Source organism: Pyrus communis, chromosome 11 (assembly GCF_041283825.1).
Source record: "Pyrus communis isolate YQ-2024b chromosome 11, ASM4128382v1, whole genome shotgun sequence".
Taxonomy (NCBI): Eukaryota; Viridiplantae; Streptophyta; class Magnoliopsida; order Rosales; family Rosaceae; genus Pyrus; species Pyrus communis.
The window spans coordinates 21,481,660-21,489,970 of record NC_142575.1 but is presented as its reverse complement, the minus strand read 5'-3'; positions in this window follow the sequence as shown (position 1 = coordinate 21,489,970).

The window sequence follows — 8,311 nt, the reverse complement described above, 5'->3', positions numbered from 1 at the left end:
TTTCTTTACAAGTATGATTCACCTGATGGTTGACTTGCCCGAATAGGCATTGCTTTCTGGTCCTGTCAATTGTTGCCGGATGTATCCAATAGAAAAGTATGTAATCCTCATCGTTTTTTTATTCATCATATCAATTTTTTTTTTGGCAGGCTTCTCGGGGAGTTGAAAAAAAGTGTACGCAACAGGGCGAAGCCCGAATGATCAATTATAGAGGCTTGGGTTCAATATGAGTCCCTTACTTTGTGTGGAATGTATTTAAAAGATGTGGAGATGACTTTCAATCATCCTTAGCGCAATAATGACGGGGGTGTGAGAAATGAGAAACTTTCTATTTTTACCCAAAGCGCATGACCCTTTGGAGATCCTGTACGAGGCGAGTCATTTTCCAAATATGACATGGAGGTAGCGTATTGGTTCGTACTGAACAATTGTGATGAGATAATGGCATACTTAGATGAGCATGAAGAGATGATGAAGCGAGAACATCCATCACATTTGCATGCCAAGAAACACCAAGAATTGTTTCCACAGTGGTTTCCCGAATATGTAAGTTATAAGTGTTTTGTATTTGTGATATATAGTATAGTATTTAATTTTCTCAAACTAATAGGTGTAAGTTTTGTATAATGTTAGGTTAATAAATTGAAAGCATCGAATTCCCTCACTTACAGTGAAGAGTTATATAAATTGGCGTTTGGCCAGATTCGTGCTAAATTGTTCTCGGGTTGCCATGTTAACGGCGTCAAGTTTTTGGGGACTGCACGAGATGACAAGTTGTGTACGCAAAACAGCGATGTCCATGTCCCAGGTGGAGGCGAAAGTATGGACATTGATTTCTAAGGCAAACTAACAACTGTCGTGCAATTGCTTTACAAAGACCAATACTAAGTGATCATGTTTAAGTGTCGATGGTTTGATACAAACCCAAATCGATAGGGAAGTGTTAAAATTGACCATGGCTTACTATCTATGAACATTAACAAAACTTGGTATGATGACAACCCTTACATTTTGGCAAACATGGCAAAACAGATTGTGTATCTAGATGACCCTAAAGTCGGGAGAGGTTGGAAAGTTGTTCAAAAGATGGATCAAAGGAGCATGTATGATATACCAAAACAAGACCCAACTGACGACGACGTCGACAATGTCGCTGACCAACTTTTAGAATCTTCAATGGAAAATGATGCGAAAACACTTCGAGATACAAATCTTATCCAATAACTACTTCAGATACAAGGAGTGTCTTCAATCTAAATACCAATTTAGTCAATGCAGTTGACCTCGGTGATCTTCCGTGATGCGATGTTGCAATGGGCCCGAACGACGATGGTGACGTAGTTATTGAGGAGGAGGATTGGGAGACCGAAAGTGATGATAGCGAAAGTTATTATAGTTCGGATGATGAATAATGCAATTTATTTGTAACTTTCCATGTAAAACATAGTAAATGAATTTTTTTGTAATTTAATTATCTTATGTTATAAAGAAATTGGTTTTATTTGAATAAATATAAATTTAAAAAAAGTTACCTGGGTAAATTAAATTTTCAGCTCATTGCGCAACGAACAAAATATTATTCATCGTGTGAATGGCATTTGTGTGACAATTAATTACTCTTCGTTGAACAATGAGCTGAAAATTGGGCATGCACAAAAATTATTTCATGAAAATTTGAATTTATTGCGCGACGAATATCTTCTGTTCGTCGCGCAATAACCTTGGGATTAAATTGAAATCGCAAACATTTTCCCACTTTCCCTTCACCTCTCCTCTCTGTAAACTCTCCCTCTGACAACCATCTCCCTCAGCTCTCCCTTGCACTTTCTCTTCCTCCTCCGACAGCCTTCTCTCTTCCTTTTCTAGCAGCTCTCTCTCTCTCTCTCTTCCTCCTCTGACAACCCTCTCTCTTCCTCCTCCGACAACCCTATCTAATCCTCCTCCGACAACGCTCTCTCTCTGAGCTAAATTTCAATTTACTTAACTCTAGTCAAATTAGGAATTAGGGTTCTAATGTTTTGAATAATTTCTTTGAATTGATAATTGCTTTGAATTAGGGTTGTAGAACTAGGGTTCTAATCTCCTTTAAGGTTTTACAATTAGGGTTCTAATGTTTAGAAAAATTGTATATGATTAAACCTTTGTGTATAATTGAATGTATGTATGGCATGGCAATTTTTTAGTGCGTGTTCTTAGTTATAGACAGATCTGTATACATGTAATCATTTGGGTGTTTACAATTTCAGGTCTTTTGGCGAAATATTTTGTAATAGTGCATACTATGTCGAGAAATTTAGGGCGTGCTTAATGACCTCATATTATTGTGCTTATTGACCTCATACTATTTCGAGTATTATTAGCATCATGAGCCTGATTTTTGTGATCAGATTTTGTTACAGAATCGTTCTAAACTAAATTGTCTTCGCAAGCTTTAAGTTTTGTTTGAACATGTAACAGTGGTTCTGCTTTCTATGTCAAATCTTTGTTTTCCTTCTTCCCTGACCGCATATTGTTGTTCTCGAGCAATAAATTTGGTTCTTAAAAGTTGCCATTTTTTGTTGCTTCGTTGGTGTTGAACTTGGTATCAATTTTATCTTGTTCTTCATTTTGAAGGGTGAAGAGGAACCTATCATAGGTTCTTTCCCACACCCTTTATATATTTCCAAAAGGGAATTGATGTCAACACATTTTTAGCTTCTTATACACTTATATTTAATCAAGCCCATCGATTTCGTTTTATTTATTCAATCCGATGACGATAAATCAAAGTGGGAGTGTGATTTTATAGAAGGTCTTTGAAAATGTCATTCCTTTTCTAAATTGCTAATCATTTTATTCTCTTAATTTCCAAACTTTTTAATGCTATTTGTATGAGAAAATATATCATACGGTTGTGGTTCTACACTTGACTAATGCTATTTGTAAGAAGCAATTCAAACAAAAAAGAGTCATCGAGTCTTGTAGTGGGGGTTGTAACTGAGTATGGTATTAAGTCGAGTGGACAAAGGCATTCTAGTCTCTGTAACCACGGTTGGGTAGATTTGATGCGTTGTGAGGTCATTAAGCACGCCCTAAATTACTCGAAATAGTAGGATACCCTGCCCATTCTGGTTACATGTTTATGTGTGATTAGAGATAAATGTCATGTATAATACATTTTGATAGTTCCTCTAATGGGGTCTCGCATTGTGGGATTCCAACCCTTTTGAACTAGGCCTTCTTTAGGTTTGTTTATCGTCCTTTCCATGTAATGACATAATTTGTTATTCTAGGGTGTAATGTTGGGTTTTAGGACTAGGGATTTAGAATTTAGCTTTGTGTTAGGGCCCTTGGGCCTTGAAGTGTGTTTTTTGAATATTTGCTGGATCATTTGGACACTTCCACATAAACTGTGAGATCCAATTTTAAGAAGCGGTTTCTCCACATATGAGAAACAGAGATAGTTTTTGGTTTTTTTTTTCTTTATTATTTATTATTATTATTATTATTTGTAATCTCAGTTGAAAGTAGGGGAACTCATATGAATTTGAGAAAAAGTAGTGAAAGATATGTTTGTGTTTATATTTTGAGGCCTACGTAAGGTAGTTTCTGCCCAAGCCAATTGGCTCTAAGTACCATATATTTTCATTTTCTTGTTGTTTAACTGAATGGGGAAATGCATATAGGTCAACATGCTTTTATGGTTTAATTGTCGATTTTATGTTTAACGATATATATCTGGTTCAAATGCTTGATTTAATTATGGGTGGGGTTGGTGTGAGTGATATCCACATAATTGTGCAAATGTCAAACCTTATTGATCCGGTTGGTCCCGGGGTCTCCCAGGCGCTGACCTCATCAGCCTCATCAGTGGTGCTAATTGTTAGCACCAGGCGTGGTCACCGCCACCCCTGCACGCCAGACACGCCATCGGCATCCACTACTGATGCCTCGGGGTCACAACAAGATAAAGTTTAATAATGTCCCGCATGTTGATAACTGTTTTTTTTTTTCTATAATGCTTTGGTGATTTCTCCATATACACTATTCTACGTGATATTGGATTGCCTAATGATGCTAGGAGGGTGGTCATTAGTTCTTTGTAGGGAACAACGTGTCTTTGAAAATGTTTGTTCAAATTTTCAGCTTAATTCCGAGTTTTACTAGTTTAATTTTGTTCAAAATTTGAGCTGCAGCTGCTCTAAGTTCGATCTTTAGTTAGTTAGGTAAGTAGAAATGAAATGTGTAACGTGGATGTATCATTGTGCTGTTAAAATGCATATGCTTGCATGACCTAAAAGTAATTTTGTTTACTTATGCAAATCGTGTAGTTGGATTGTATTTATATTTTGTAACAGTGCATACGATGTTGGCAAAGTAGAAACCTTATAAGGAATACCAAATACGAAATATGATAAGAATTTGGTTGCTAAATGACATTGCAAATTAGTAAAGAATTGCCTAATGACGGTTATTAGTTTTGAGGCGGCTGTGCCAAGATATAATCCGCAATTTCATAGTTTGAAAAGTATTTGGTCAAGGTATTGTTATGATTTTAGACGAATTATTTGGCGGTTGACTATGTGATTGAGCCCCTTTGGTTTAGCAATGAGCGAGAGACATGTTTCAGGACATAAAATGGGTGGTGGCTATCATCAGTTCTTTATGGATTGTTTGGAACATTTCTCAGTTGTGTTTTTCTCATGCCTTTTCATCAGGTATAATTTGTGTTGGTATTTCAACTTGTGCATGGTAGAGTAGCAGGAAGACAGTGTTGAAAAAGCTAAATGTTTGAGTTCTTATGCAATAGAATGGGTCTATTAGTATGGTTATTTCTGCAATGTTGCACCTTTATCTTTAATGCCTGGTCTGTCCTTTTCATCACTACTATTGAATATGTTCTTGTTTTGTTATATGTTTTTAGAGTCCAATAGTTGTGATGTGCCTCCACCACTGGTAATTAAAGTAGAAAGAAATTTCGATGAACTTAGGTTTGTTATTTTAGGTTCAGTTTGTTAAGTTATGTCATTTAAGGATTAAAAAGTTATTTTATATGTGTGTGTGTGTGTGTGTGTGTGTGTGTGTGTGTGTGTGTATTGTTTATGTTATTTTCAAGGTTTTGGGAAATGTTTTAATTATAAGGAGGTTATGCCAAAATTTTAGAAGGATTTGTTGGGTTAACGTTAATTTTTTATTTCTTTGCAGTTAAGAAAAACACCTGGGGACCTTGTCACCAGTTGAATACGGCGAAGATCATCCGGGTGACCAATGACAGAGCAGCATAGCGCATTGGCCCACGACATGGTCACGTCGTTCAAACCTATTGCCTTATGCAATGGAAGTCTTGGAAGGCGATGCCAAACGAGGTGAAGACGAATGTGCGCGCACAGTTGTCGGTAAGTATCCTACCTTTTAATTATTTTTCCTTTAAATTTTATATATTTATATTACTTAATGTATGTAATTAATTTGTTACATTGCAGATGAACTATAATTTCGATGACATCAATGAGTATATGTTGGCGTATGTCAACAGGCTCTTCGCTGAACGGTACAAGCAGTGGAAGAGCGACATGCACCAATATTTTGAGATATTTGATGATCCGCAGGTCACTCTTGAGGAGGGTTGCCCAAAGAAGTTTGAGGACAGGAAGATAATTAGGCGTGGCTCTGCAGTCATTTTCAGAAGCCCGGCTATGTGGTACATTTTTTATATTAAGTTTATAAGTATTACACATTTCTTACTAATGTTTATTGATTTTTTTTATATTCCATTTAAATTTGAACTAATACGTTTATTTTTTTTATAACAGAAGAAGGCGAAAGCCAACAAGAGCAATCAAGAGAAGAAGACTTTTCTCCACCATTCCGGTTCGAGACCCTTCTCATATAGGATAGAGGCGCAGCGGCAGGTAATAATAAAGTTTTTCATATTCAATTTTTAATATGTCATTATTATTATTTTTTTTCGTACTAACATTTTTCTTCTCTTGTTCTATTCAAGGGGTTCAAATTTACAGGATATCGATGTGTTTAGCGACGTTTATGTTCGACCCGGGGATGAGTTGGCCAAGTCCCTTCATGTAAGTATTCTTCAATTGTAATTACTATCTTACGCATTCAAGTTTTATGGTTATTATTTGAATGTTATAATTAATATTTGATGTTATTTTACACAGGCGAGAATGATGGAGAAAAGGCAGTTGGTTCTTTCGAAGTCTGCCTCCTAGCTTCCTCCTGAGACTCCGCTCGAGTCTGTCGATCCCCAAAAGGATACGGGGTTTCAGATCCTTACGGAGACCTTGGATCATACTCTCAGGCGGAGACTGGTGACGTATTGTAGGGGGATGAGGAATGCGTGGCAGCGGGAACCTAGAGCCTCTTCATCGTCGCAGTCAAAGAGTCAGGTGATAGCTTTGGCAGTAGAGGTGGCTAACCTTAGGACCGAGCTCGCCTCGTATAGGAGCCAAATGTCACAGATTGTACAAGGCCTCAATTAGTCCGGCATTCATCTCCCGGATCTTCGTCCCCCATCGACATCCGAGCCCCTTTAACCTGAGCATGCCCACAACTCTGCCCCTTCGACCTCTCAGCCCGTCCACAACCTCGAGACCTTCCAGTCGCCTCCGAATGACAACCCCGTTGATTATGCTGCATTATTTTCTTAGTTTTTTACTCCCTTACTTTTTAAACATTTTTCTTGGACACACATTTATATTAATTTAAATAAATTATTTTTCCCTTCATTACATTTTTTTAATTGCAATTTAATTTTATTACAAAATTAAAAAAACATAACAAAAAATTAAATTTAAAAAAAAATATTTTTTTTATTTTTGCGCGATGAATACCTTCGTGTCGCAAAACTCTAACGACTAACAAGGTTTCGTCGCGCAAGAATAAACTATCATTGCACAAAGTTTAGATTGACGAATATTAGTCATTCCACATTTGTATCCTGGTATTTTGTGTGACAAACACATTCGCTCCTAAAAATTTTGTGTGATGAAGGCTAAACCGTTGCGCCGTGTTGTTGCGACCAATGATATTGTTCGTCGTGCAAAGTCTTTCTTCACGATCTTTGTACGACGAAGTTTCCATCACGTTGAAGTTCGTGCGACAAAAATACACTTTGCGCTACCAATTTTGGTTTGTCACACAAATAGTAAAACGTGATAGTTTTCTATTAAGGACGTGAAGGATTTCATTGACAAGCAATCTACTTGTCAATAAAGTTGTTCCCCTCTCCCCCCCCCTCTCTCTCTCTCTCTCTGTGAGATGTTTGATTTTTTAGCAAACTAGATCTTAATCCTTGGTTGTGTTTGTTACACATCACTGGAATACACACACACAATCATCAGTGTCTAAAACAGGGATATTACGTTAGCTTCCTTTGGTCATTTATATGATCATTCATGTATTTGGTTTAGTAATTTTCCATCTTAATTTAATGTTGTGTAGGTTAAAATTTGACCTGTTTGGAACTACAATCTCTCGAAGTTACTCGTTGTAATTTCATTTCTGTATTAAAAAAAATGGGGATATCAGACCTTTTCTCCACCTTGTACATACGCCTTTTTTATGTTTTTTATTTTTATTTTTGTAACACCACTCTTTTCTCATGAGATTAATGACTTTCAATACCAGCATATGATTCAATATTCTAGTAGATACGGTGTTGAGTTTCTAACCATTTGTTTCGAGTTCAAAATTCCTCCTCCTCTAAGTAATGTAGTAGTTTCGAATCCTCCCCCCTCCCCTCAATAATAATAATAAAAAAAGGATAATACTTGCATTCCCCTGTTGGGGATGAGCTAATTCTCCAACTTGCAAATAACGTATCTTCATGTACAAATTTCATCGTCGAAACCATTTTATCTCTTCATCTTCATTTGAACATCATCCCTATAATTAGAGAAGTAGCAAATTAACAAGAACCTAGTGGATAGAGTGTTGAATTTTTACCTATGCGTTCTGAGATCGAAATTCCCCTTCTACTAAATTATTATAACAGTTCCGAACTTTCTCGCTTTATTCAGTAATAACAATTTTTTTTTTAAAAAAAAAAACCTATCCAGAAAATTGTACAGCAAGGATTCATTATAAGCTCAAGCAACATTCGCCCTTCGTTTTTTATTTTACAAATAGTAGATGTCATACAACCACTTGAGAAAGGGACATACATACTATCTGTATATGATCATGGAAATGAAAATAAAGAGACGCCAAGAGAAGAAATTTGGGCTGAAAATTTAGACCCACGATGTTTCTTAAACGTCATATAATTGTGATTGAATGGCATTGTTGTAGTGCCATTAAATGATTTTCGTTG